Source organism: Kogia breviceps, chromosome X, assembly GCF_026419965.1.
Source record: "Kogia breviceps isolate mKogBre1 chromosome X, mKogBre1 haplotype 1, whole genome shotgun sequence".
Classification (NCBI taxonomy): Eukaryota; Metazoa; Chordata; class Mammalia; order Artiodactyla; family Physeteridae; genus Kogia; species Kogia breviceps.
The window spans coordinates 96014266-96027629 of record NC_081330.1 but is presented as its reverse complement, the minus strand read 5'-3'; positions in this window follow the sequence as shown (position 1 = coordinate 96027629).

Genomic DNA, 13364 nt, shown 5'->3' with positions numbered 1-13364 from the left:
CTTTCCCCATTTGTCCTAGGGTTCTGACTGACCCGTTTTTTTTTTCTTTTATAAAATTTTTCTTCTTAATAATTTTTTATTTTAATAACTTTATTTTATCCTACTCTATTTTATCTTCTTCCTTTCTTTCTTCCTTCCATTCTTCCCTCCTTCCTTCCTTACTTGTTTTCTTCCTCCCTTCCTTCCTCCCTTCCTTCCTCTCTTCCTGCCTTACTTTCTTCCTTCCGTTCTTCCTCCCTTCCTTCCTCCCTTCCTTCCTTCCTTCTTTTTTTCTTCCTTCCTTCCTTCCTTCCTCTCTCCCTCTCTCCCTCGCCCCCTCCCTCCCTTCCTTCCTTCCTTTCTTTCCTTTCTATTTTTTCTCCCTTTTATTTTGAGCCGTGTGGATTAAAGGCTCTTGGTGCTCCAGCATAAGGGCTGTGTCTCTGAGGTGGGAGAACCAACTTCAGGACACTGGTCCAAAAGAGACCTCCTAGCTCCACGTAATATCAAACGGCAAAAATCTCCCAGAGATCTCCATCTCAGCACCAAGACCCAGCTTCACTCAGCGACCCGCAAGCTACAGTGCAGGACACCCTATGACAAACAGCTAGCAAGACAGGAACACAGCCCCATCCATTAGCAGAGAGGCTGCCTAAAATCATAATAAGGCTACCGACATCCCAAAACACACCACCAGACGTGGACCTACCCACCAGAAACACAAGATCCAGCCACATCCACCAGAACACAGGCACTAGTCCCCTCCACCAGGAAGCCTACCAAACCCACTAAACCAACTTTAGCCACTGGGGACAGACACCAAAAACAACGGGAACTATGAACCTGCAGCCTGCAAAAAGGAGACCCCAAACACAGTAAGATAAGCAAAATTAGAAGACAGAAAAACACACAGCAGATGAAGGAGCAAGGTAAAAACACACCAGACCTAACAAATGAAGAGGAAATAGGCAGTCTGCCTGAAAAAGAATTCAGAATAATGATAGTAAAGATGATCCTAAATCTTGGAAATAGAAGAGACAAAATGCAAGAAACATTTAACAAGGACCTAGAAGAAATAAAGAGGAAGCAAGCAACAATGAGCAACACAATAAAAGAAACGAAAAATACTCTAGATGGGTTCAATAGCAGAATAACTGAGGCAGAAGGACGGATAAGTGACCTGGAAGATAAAATAGTGGAAATAACTACTGCAGAATAAAGAAAAAAGAATGAAAAGAACTGAGGACAGCCTCAGAGACCGCTGGGACAACATTAAACACACCAACATTCGAATTATAGGGGTCCCAGAAGAAGGAGAGAAAAAGAAAGGGACTGAGAAAATATTTGAAGAGATTATAGTTGAAAACTTCCCTAATATAGGAAAGGAAATAGTCAATCAAGTCCAGGAAGCACAGAGAGTCCCATACAGGATAAAACCAAGGAGAAACACACCAAGACACATATTAATCAAACTATCAAAAATTAAATACAAAGAAAACATATTAAAAGCAGCAAGGGAAAAGCAAAAAATAACACACAAGGGAATCCCCATAAGGTTAACATCTGACCTTTCAGCAGAAACTCTGCAAGCCAGAAAGGAGTGGCAGGACATATTTAAAGAGATGAAGGAGAAAAACCTACAACCAAGATGACTCTATCCAGCAAGGATCTCATTCAGATTTGATGGAGAAATTAAAACCTTTACAGACAAGCAAAAACTGAGAGAGTTCAGCACCACCAAACCAGCTTTACAACAAATGCTAAAGGAACTTCTCTAGGCAAGAAACACAAGAGAAGGAAAAGACCTACAAGAACAAACTGGAAACAATTAAGTAAATGGTAATAGGAACATACATGTTGATAATTACCTTAAATGTAAATGAATTAAATGCTCCCACCAAAAGACACAGACTGGCTGAATCGATACAAAAACAACACCCATATATATGCTGTCTACAAGAGACCCACTTCAGACTTAGGGACACATACAGACTGAAAGTGAGGGGATGGAAAAAGATATTCCATGCAAATGGAAATCAGAAGAAAGCTGGAGTTGCAATTCTCATATCAGACAAAATGGACTTTAAAATAAAAACCATTACAAGAGACAAAGAAGGACACTACATAATGATCAAGGGATAGATCCATGAAGAAGATATAACAATTGTAAATATTTATGCACCCAACATAGGAGCACCTCAATACATAAGGCAAATACTAACAGCCATAAAAGGGGAAATTGACAGTAACACAATCATAGTAGGGGACTTTAACACCCCACTTTCACCAATGGACAGATCATCCAAAATGAAAATAAATAAGGAAACACAAGCTTTAAATGATACATTACACAAGATGGACTTAATTGATATTTATAGGACATTCCATCCAAAAACAACAGAATACACATTTTCCTCAAGTGCTCATGGAACATTCTCCAGGATAGATCATATCTTGGGTCACAAATCTAGCCTTGGCAAATTTAAGAAAATTGAAATCATATCAAGTATCTTTTCTGACCACAATGCTATGAGACTAGATATCAATTACAGGAAAAAATCTGTAAAAAATACAAACACATGGAGGCTAAACAATACACTACTTAATAACGAAGTGATCACTGAAGAAATCAAAGAGGAAAACAAAAAATACTTAGAAACAAATGACAATGGAGACACGACGACCCAAAACCTATGGGATGCAGCAAAAGCAGTTCTAAGAGGGAAGTTTATAGCAATACACTCCTACCTTAAGAAACAGGAAACAGCTCGAATAAACAACCTAACTTTGCGCCTAAAGCAATTAGAGAAAGAAGAACAAAAAGACCCCAAAGTTAGCAGAAGGAAAGAAATCATAAAGATCAGATCAGAAATAAATGAAAAAGAAATGAAGGAAACAATAGCAAAGATCAATAAAACTAAAAGCTGGTTCTTTGAGAAGATAAATAAAATTGATAAACCATTAGCCAGACTCATCAAGAAAAAAAGGGAGAAGACTCAAATCAATAGAATTAGAAATGAAAAAGGAGACATAACAACTGACACTGCAGAAATACAAAAGATTATTAGAGATTACTACAAGCAACTGTATGCCAATAAAATGGACAACCTGGAAGAAATGGACAAATTCTTAGACATGCACAAGCTGCCGAGACTGAACCAGGAAGAAATAGAAAATATGAACAGACCAATCACAAGCACTGAAATTGAAACTGTGATTAAACATTTTCCAACAAACAAAAGCCCAGGACCAGATGGTTTCACAGGTGAATTCTATCAAACATTTAGAGAAGAGCTAACACCTATCCTTCTCAAACTCTTCCAAAAGATAGCAGAGGGAGGAACACTCCCAAACTCATTCTATGAGGCTACCATCACCCTGATACCAAAACCAGACAAAGACGTCACAAAGAAAGAAAACTACAGGCCAATATCACTGATGAACATAGATGCAAAAATCCTCAAGAAACTACTAGCAAACAGAATCCAACAGCACATTAAAAGGATCATACACCATGATCAAGTGGGGTTTATCCCAGGAATGCCAGGATTCTTCAATATACACAAATCAATCAACGTGATACACCATATCAACAAACTGAAGAAGAAAAACCATATGATCATCTCAGTAGATGCAGAGAAAGCTTTTGACAAAATTCAACACCCATTTATGATAAAAAACCTGCAGAAAGTAGGCATAGAGGGAACTTCCCTCAACATAATAAAGGCCATATATGACAAACCCACAGCCAGCATCATTCTCAATGGTGAAAAACTGAAACCATTTCCACTAAGATCAGGAACAAGACAAGGTTGCCCACTCTCACCACTCTTATTCAACATAGTTTTAGAAGTTCTAGCCACAGCAATCAGAGAAGAAAAAGAAATAAAAGGAATCCAAATAGGAAAAGAAGAAGTAAAGCTGTCACTGTTTGCAGATGACATGATACTATACATAGAGAATCCTAAGGATGCTACCAGAAAACTACTAGAGCTAATCAATGAATTTGGTAAAGTAGCAGGATACAAAATTAATGCACAGAAATCTCTGGCATTCTTATACACTAATGATGAAAAATCTGAGAGTGAAATTAAGAAAACACTCCCATTTACCACTGCAACAAAAAGAATAAAATATCTAGGAATAAATCTACCTGAGAAGACAAAAGACCTGTATGCAGAAAATTATAAGACACTGATGAAAGAAATTAAAGATGATACAAATAGATGGAGAGATATACCATGTTCTTGGATTGGAAGGATCAACATTGTGAAAATGACTCTACTACCCAAAGCAGTCTACAGATTCAATGCAATCCCTATCAAACTACCACTGGCATTTTTTACAGAACTAGAGCAAAAAATTTCACAATCTGTATGGAAACACAAAAGACCCCGAATAGCCAAAGTAATCTTGAGAATGAAAGATGGAGCTGAAGGAATCAGTCTCCCTGACTTCAGACTATACTACAAAGCTACAGTAATCAAGACAGTATCGTCCTGGCACAATAACAGAAATATAGATCAATGGAACAGGATAGAAAGCCCAGAGATAAACCCACACACATATGGTCACCTTATCTTTGATAAAGGAGAGAAGAATATACAGTGGAGAAAAGACAGCCTCTTCAATAAGTGGTGCTTGGAAAACTGGACACCTACATGTAAAAGTATGAAATTAGAACACTCCCTAACACCATACACAAAAATAAACTCAAAATGGGTTAAAGACCTACATGTAACACCAGACACTATCAAACTCTTAGAGGAAAACATAGGCAGAACACTCTATGACATAAATCACAGCAAGATCCTTTTTGACCCACCTCCTAGAGAAATGGAAATAAAAACAAAAATAAACAAATGGGACCTAATGAAACTTAAAAGCTTTTGCACAGGAAAGGATACCATAAACAAGACCAAAAGACAACCCTCAGAATGGGAGAAAATATTTGCAAATGAAGCAACTGACAAAGGATTAATCTCCAAAATTTATAAGCAACTCATGCAGCTCAATAACAAAAAAAACCAAGCAACCCAATCCAAAAATGGGCAGAAGAACTAAATAGACATTTCTCCAAAGAAGATATACAGATTGCCAACAAACACATGAAAGAATGCTCAACATCATTAATTATTAGAGAAATGCAAATCAAAACTACAATGAGATATCATCTCACACCAGTCAGAATGGCCATCATCAAAAAATCTACAAACAGGGACTTCCCTGCTGGCGCAGTGGTTGAGAGTCCGCCTGATGCAGGGGACATGGGTTTGTGTCCCGGTCTGGGAAGATCCCACATGCCATGCAGTGGCTGGGCCCGTGAGCCATGGCCGCTGAGCCTGCATATCTGGAGCCTGTGCTCCGCAAGGGGAGAGGCCACAGCAGTGAGAGGCCGGCGTACCGCAAACAAAACAAAAAAAAACAAAAAACAACTGTAGAAACAATGAATGCTGGAGAGGGTGTGGAGAAAAGGGAACACTCTTGCACTGCTGGTGGGAATGTAAATTGATACAGCCACTATGGAGAACAGTATGGAGGTTCCTTTGAAAACTACAAATAGAACTACCATATGACCCCGCAATCCCACTACTGGGCATATACCCTGAGAATACCATAATTCAAAAAGAGTCATGTACCAAAATGTTCATTGCAGCTCTATTTACAATAGCCAGGACATGGAAGCAACCTAAGTGTCCATCAGCAGATGAATGGATAAAGAAGATGTGGCACATATGTACAATGGAATATTACTCAGCCATAAAAAGAAATGAAACTGAGTTATTTGTAATGAGGTAGATAGACCTGGAGTCTGTCATACAGAGTGAAGTAAGTCAGAAGGAGAAAATCAAATACCGTATGCTAACACATATATATGGAATCTAAGGGAAAAAAATGTCATGAAGAGATTAGTGGTAGGATGGGAATAAAACACAGACCTACTAGAGCATGGATCTGAGGATATGGGGAGGCGGAAGGGTAAGCTGTGACGAAGTGAGAGGGTGGCATGGACATATATACACTACCAAATGTAAAATAGATAGCTAGAGGGAAGCAGCCACATAGCACAAGGGAGGTCAGCTCTGTGCTTTGTGGCCACCTAGAGGGGTGGGACGGGGAGGGTGGGAGGGAGGGAGACGCAAGAGGGAAGAGATATGGGAACATGGGTATATGTATAACTGATTCACTTTGTTGTAAAGCAGAAACTAACACACCATTGTAAAACAGTTATACTCCAATAAAGATGTTAAAAAAAAAAAAGCTCACCATGAAAGCTTATCAAATATATGCTGTTAACATGCCACCATCAAAAAAAAAAAAAACCCAAAAAACAAAAAACAAGCCACCATCAACATTATAGAGAAATATAGTTAAAAACAAGTCAAGTGAACAAAAATGAGTGATGCTGGAACTCTCATACATTGTTGGTGGGAATGCAAAATGGTATAGCTGCTCTGGAAAGTGGTTTAGCAGTTTCATATAAAATTAAACATACACTTATTTTGTGACCCCAGAATCCCTCTCCTGGGTATTTACTCTAAAGAAATAAACTTATATGCTCAAAAACAGTGTACACTAAAAAATTTGTGTGCAAATATTTATAACTGTTTTAGCTGTAATAGCCCAGAACTGGAAACAACACAAATGTCCTTCAATGAGAGAATGGATAAACCAACTGTGATACTTCCATAGAATTGAATACTACTCAGCTATAAAAATGAACTACCAATACAAGCAACACAGTGGATAAATCTCAAACACATTCTGCTAAGTGAAGGAAATCTGACCTAAGGATCCATGCTGTATGATTGCATTTATATGACTTTCTTGAAAAGACAAAATTGTAGTGATGGAAAACAGATCTGTGGTGGCCAGGGGTTAGAGGTGGGGCAGAGTATGACTATAAAGCAGAGCACGAGAAAGTTTGGGGATGTTGCAACTGTTCTATATGCTGACAGTGGTAAGGGTAACACAAATCTACATGTTTTAAAATTCACAGAACCATACATCAAATGAAAAAGTCATTGTTACAGTGTGATAATTTTAAAAATTAAAAGTGGAAAATCTGAATAAATCAATAACCTTGGAAGAAATAAAAAAGACAATCCAAGATTACTGCTAAAAAGCCACCAGGCCCAGGGGGTTTAATGGGCGATGTCTCCTAACCCTTCAAAGAACAGATGTTCTCCTCGTTACACTGATCAAGAACTTCTAAAAATATTGTTTCCAACTCTCCTTCTGTTATGCTAATTAACAAAACCCTAATACTGATATCAGACAAAAAGAGTGCTAGGAAAGAAAGAAGGGAAAGAGGAAAGGAGGAAGGGAAAGGAAGAGAGAGCAAGAAAAAACTATGGGTGAATCTCACTTATGAACATAGCTGCTAAAATCCTAAATAAAACCTTAGAAAATTGTACCTAGCAACATATTGAACAAATGATACAGCATGACAAGGCAGAGGAGAAAATTCCCAAAGAATATTTTAGGCTTTAGAGGAACTCAATAAAACAAAAGCTCAAGGTAGGTTGATAAAGCCACAAAGTAAGACAGCTGTGAGGCTAAGGGAAGATGCTTGTACATGCAGTGTATCTAAATGTACAGAAAAAAATCTGTGTTTCCATTTCTGACAATATTGGACAGTAGATATTCTTTAAAATTCACCACTAGGGGACATATATAAAGCCTGGATGTGTGTAAAGTCGTAGAATAGGAAGGAAGCTTTTCTTGAGCTGATCCTTGGATACCTCTCTAGTATCTTTTCACACTGACTGTGCCCAGCACATTGCTTAGCAGCAATCCCAGTGAGGCTTGCACCAAGACACAAAAACCCCAATGTTGGGCTTCCCTGGTGGTGCAGTGGTTGAGAGTCCGTCTGCTGATGCAGGGGATACGGGTTCGTGCCCTGGTCCGGGAGGATCCCACATGCCATGGAGCAGCTGGGCCCTGTGAGCCATGGCCGCTGAGCCTGCTTGTCTGGAGCCTGTGCTCCACAATGGGAGAGGCCACAACAGTGAGAGGCCCACGTACCGCAAAAAAAAAAAAAAAAAAAAAAAAAAAACCCAATGTTTCTTTTTTTCCCCCAATCCTTCCTACCCCCACCCGATCTCCCCCTTGTCAACCACAAGTCTGTTCTTTATATCTGTGAGTTTGTTTTTGTCTTGTAGATATGTTCATTTGCATATATTTTAGATTCCACATAGAAGTGATATGGTATGGTATTTGTCTTTCTCTTTCTGACAACTTCACTTAGTGTGATAATCTCTAGGTCCATCCATGTTACTGCAAATGGCATTATTTCATTATTCTTTTTTCTTTTTTTTCTTTTTTTTTTCGCAGTATGCGGCCCTCTCACTGTTGTGGCCTCTCCCATTGCGGACCACAGGCTCTGGACACAGGCTCAGCGGCCATGGCTCACTGGCTGCTCCGTGGCATGTGGGATCTTCCCAGACCGGGGCACAAACCCATGTCTCCTGCATTGGCAGGCGGACTCTCAACCACTGCACCACCAGGGAAGCCCTATTTCATTCTTTTTTATGGCTGAGCAGTATTCCATTGTATACATGTACCACATCTTCTTTATCCATTCATCTGTCGATGGACATTTAGGTTGTCTCCATGTTTTGGCTACTGTGAATAGTGCTGCTATGAACGTAGGGGTGCATGTATCTTTTTGAATTGCAGTTTTGTCTGGATATATGCCCAGGAGTGGGATTGCTGGATCATATGGCGACTCTAGTTTTAATTTTTGGAGGAACCTCCATACTGTTTTCCATACACCAACAGTGTAAGAGGGTTCTCTTATCTCTAGGCCTCTGCCTTTCCTGCCCCCAGCCTCCTGGTCCGTTACTACTTGTCCTTGTCATACCCAGTCTCCCTCTTCCAAGAGAACTCCTCCATTCCCATAGTCTCCTGCACAGACCACCAGCGTACATGCTTTTGGCCATATATGTTTTTCTTTCTCCAACTGAGCTGAAATCTCCATAAGGGAAGAAACCCCATCTGACCCATATTCATCTTAGTATACAGTAGAAGCTCGATAGACCTTTATTGTCTGAACTGAACCTGAAACACAGAAAGTAAAATTTTTAAATCAAGTAATGACATATTGATTTTATAAAAATGAGAAATGCTCTTTATAAAAAAAAAATGGTCAAGAAATATATCAAAGTACAAAGAAGGAAGCTGCAAATCCCCCAGAGTCCCTGGCAAGATCCAGCGTCTACAGATCCAATGATGGAGACAGAGAATATAACAGTCCAGATACTCTGAAATAATTTCATAAGAATACAGTTGGACTAGACATGTTAGATCTAATAAAACATATGAAATTTAATAATACTTTAATTTAACTTGAGAAAAAAACCTGAAGTGAATCTGCAGGAATTTTCTGAACCATCCATGAATGTTTCCGCACCACAAGCAGTTATTAGTGAGCTTTTAAAAGTGATTCAGACTCCCAGGCAGATGATCTGCATTTGGCAGAGTAGTTAACAACTTCAATTACTGTGTAACTTTGCGACTGGTTAAGGAGTTCCCAAGAGGAAAGAAAAGTTTTACTCAGAAACAAATGTATTGAGTTAAGCAATGGGGAGTTCAAAAACAATTATTATTAAGAGCTTCACTGTTTTTTTAACTTTGCAAAATTGGTTTTCATTACCTTCGCTCTTGGTTCAATAAAAAGGCTTTTAAATTGGCTCTTTTTAGAATTTAATAAGCTCCTTAAAAGTGATGCAACTATTTCTTAAATCCTGAAATAAGCTTTCCACTGCATTCAAATGTACCCATCTGAAAAGGTTGATATCAATCAATGGAATTTAACAGATACACCTAATTGAAGGATTACTTAGTGAGATTCTGTACTTCCCTACAGAATACAATGTAGGAGAGTGACTGCTCCTACTTTTCTGGAACTTACAATCTGGTAGAAATGTGTTCATTCATTCTGCAAATACTTTTCACAAAAGATGACAACAGTGCCCAGAACTGTGCAATACACAATGGTTATATGTTTACGTCACACCAGGGTAAATGACGAGTGAAGAGATCACTTTGGACTGATACGGTCACAGAAAAGTATCTCATTGGTGCAGTCTCCACCATTATGGTAGTATCAGTTCCAGGGATAGGAAAGTCATAAAGGTAATGAGTTTGGGGTCAGTGTTACCAAGATTTTTTCAGTTGCCTGGTCTCACAACTTCAGAGCAAATGGTATCTGTTTTAAGTAAACTGATTTTGAGATCCCTTTGAGGAACTCACAAGAAAACAGTCAATCCTCAGTTCTTCCAGACTCAGCACTCTACTGCAATTTGTTTCCAGTCCCTGAAGATGCTTTCTAAAAAGAGTGATGGACACTACTATATATAAAATAGATAACTAATAAGGACCTACTGTATAGCACAAGGAACTCTGCTCAATACTCTATAATTACCTATATGGGAAAAGAATCTAAAAAAGAGTAGATATAGGTATATGTATAACTGAATCACTTTGCTGTACACCTGAACTAACACAACAATGTAAACAGCTATACTCCAATAAAAATTTTTTAAAAAGAGTGATGGAGTGGTCAAGAGTCTGGACTCTGGAACCAGGCTGTCTGATTTCAATCCCAGCCTCTTCCCCTGATGAGCTATGTGATCGTGGACTACTTACTAAATCTCTTTGTGCCTCAGCTTCCTCATCTTTAAAATGGGGATAATAATACTACCTGTATAATAGTTTGAGGCTTAAATTGAATAGTAGATGCTTGGTAATTGTTAACTATCTTATTTTTCAAGTGAGGGAACAGAAAGAGGCCCATGGATAGAATATGAGTGAGTGAGCACACTTAAGGGGTAGGAGGGGGATGGAAAGCCAGAGAGGAAAGTAGAGAAAGGACAGAATAACTGGAAGGTAGATAACAGATTGTGGTGCCCTAGAAAGCAAGGAAAGAGAGAGTCTCCAGAAACAGGAAGGCATCAGCTTCAGACACTGCAGTTTGAGGAGAAAAGGTCACTGTATTTGGGAAGTAGGAGGTCCTTGCTGATCTTTAAGAGACCAGCACCACTGGCCAATATTGCTTTCTTGTTATCTGGTTTACTTTGAATTAGTACAACTGTTAGCCACTTGTCACTTCCTCTCTGATTATATTTGGTCAGTTTCTTAAAAGATGAAATACTGTGTAATGAGATAGTGTCTGGCTCCATACTGGCTCTGGCAAGAGCTAGAACAGTGATTCTTAACTTCACATTTTCAAAATGCCAGGACTTGTATATTTTATAATAATATGAACTCTCAATGATGATGATGATTCATAATAATGAGTAATGTAGTGCTATAAAATATACTTTTCAGAAAATTTTCAAAACCGAGATCTCAGTTATATCTCAGAGTACCTCAGTGAATGAAAGGTCCTGCAAACATAAATATATTTAAATTCATCTATGAATCAAATAGATGCCTAGTGATTCATTTAATATTGTGGGACAAACTGTTTCTGGGTACCTGCTTTTTGTCACGTGCTAAGGTGTGGTCTGGGAATTGGGGGATGGTTTGACCTAGTCCTGAACCTCAAAGTTCAGGAGAGAGAGGTAAACAATCTTAATGTAAGCCAATCAGTCTATGGAAGCAGTGGGCACAAAATACAATGTGCAGACTGACAAAAGGAAGGACCCACTTAGCCTGGAGGAGGTTAGAAGCTACACTAAGGAGGTGACATGTGAACTAAATCTTGAAGGCTGAGCAAGGACTTGCCAAGTGGAAAAGAGAGAAAAGGAAATCTCACTTTTTAGAAAAGTGAGTTAGGTGTCTTGTCATCAAAACAGAATATCCCCAGAGGGCTGCATGTACCTACAGACTTTTTCATTGTCAGTTACAACATTCAGACACTCTTAGATAGAACCAGCTGGCTTATTTGGGGGGCAATTTCAACTTCCAACTATATTTTGTTTTCTAGGACTCTGTATGTAACAATGAGATTTTTTTTTTAAAGCAGGTTCTGCTTTAACTGGCTATTTGTAGCACATCAAAGAGGAAGATACGCTGGGAGAGAGTCTGAGAGTATTAAGTAAGAATGATTTTCAAGTAAGGTCATAAAAGCAACCACATTTTGTGTCTGAGGGTGTATCGGGGGTCCCCAAGCCCACCCCCAGGCGATGATTCAAGGAGGGTGCTCACAGGACTCAGCATATAATTGTACTCATGGCTGAGATTTATCACAGTGAAAGGACACAAAGCACAATCAGTCCAGGGAAAATGTGCGTGAGGAGAAGTCCAAGGGAGACCAGGGGCAATTTTCCAAGCGTCCTCTCCCAGTGGAGTCACAAACAACTTGTGACAACACATGTGAAATGTTGCCAACTATAGGTGGTCCTTATAGATACGGTGCCCAGGGCTTTTGCTGGGGGCTGGTCACATAGGCACCCCTTGCTTCACACATCCCCGAATTCCAGACTCCCAGAAGGCAAGCAGGTGTTCAGCATAAACCTTAGTGTTTGCACAAACACTCTAGGCACAGTGAGCCGCCCTTATCAGTTCTGGGAATGGTGAGAACCCTTCCCAAATCCAAGTTCCCAGACTCCAGCCAAGGGCCAATCCTTTCCAAGGATAAGCAGTTAGGCATGCTATGTTAACTCTTTTCTGCCGTAAGGGTAATATTTGCCCCATGGATACTTTTTTCTTTCTTCCTGGGTTGTATCATTATTCCATTCTCTTGAGATCTAAAGCACAGGCCTATGAGTAGAATTGAATTAACATATATTTGGGTTTTGAGTGTGTGTGTGTGTGTGTGTGTAAAATAATCATCATACCTGAGTCAGCCTAAACATTTTGGGTTGCAAATGTTGTCTGGAGTCTTTCCTTTACTGCTAAAATTTGTTTTTAATTTTATTGAAGTATAGTTGATTTACAATGTTGTGTTAATTTCTGCTGTATAGCACAGTAACTCAGTTATACATATATATATATTCTTTTTCATATTCTTTTCCATTATGGTTTATCACAGGATATTGAATATAGTTCCCTGTGCTATACAGTAGGACCTTGTTGTTTATCCATCCTACTTACACTAGTTTGCATCTGCTAATCCCAAACTCCCATTTCTTTCCCTCCCCCATCCCCCACCCCCCTTGGCAACCACAAGTCTGTTCTCTATGTCTGTGAGTCTGTTTCTGTTTCATAGATATGTTCATTTGTGTCATATTTTAGATTCTACATATAAGCAATACCATATGATATCTTTCTGACTTACTTCTAGGTCCATCCATGTAGCTACAAATGGCATTATTTTGTTCTTTTTTATGGCTGAGTAGAATTCCATTATATATATATATACACCACATCTTCTTTATCCATTCATCTGTCGATGGACATTTAGGTTTTTCCATGTCTTGGCTATTGTAAATAGT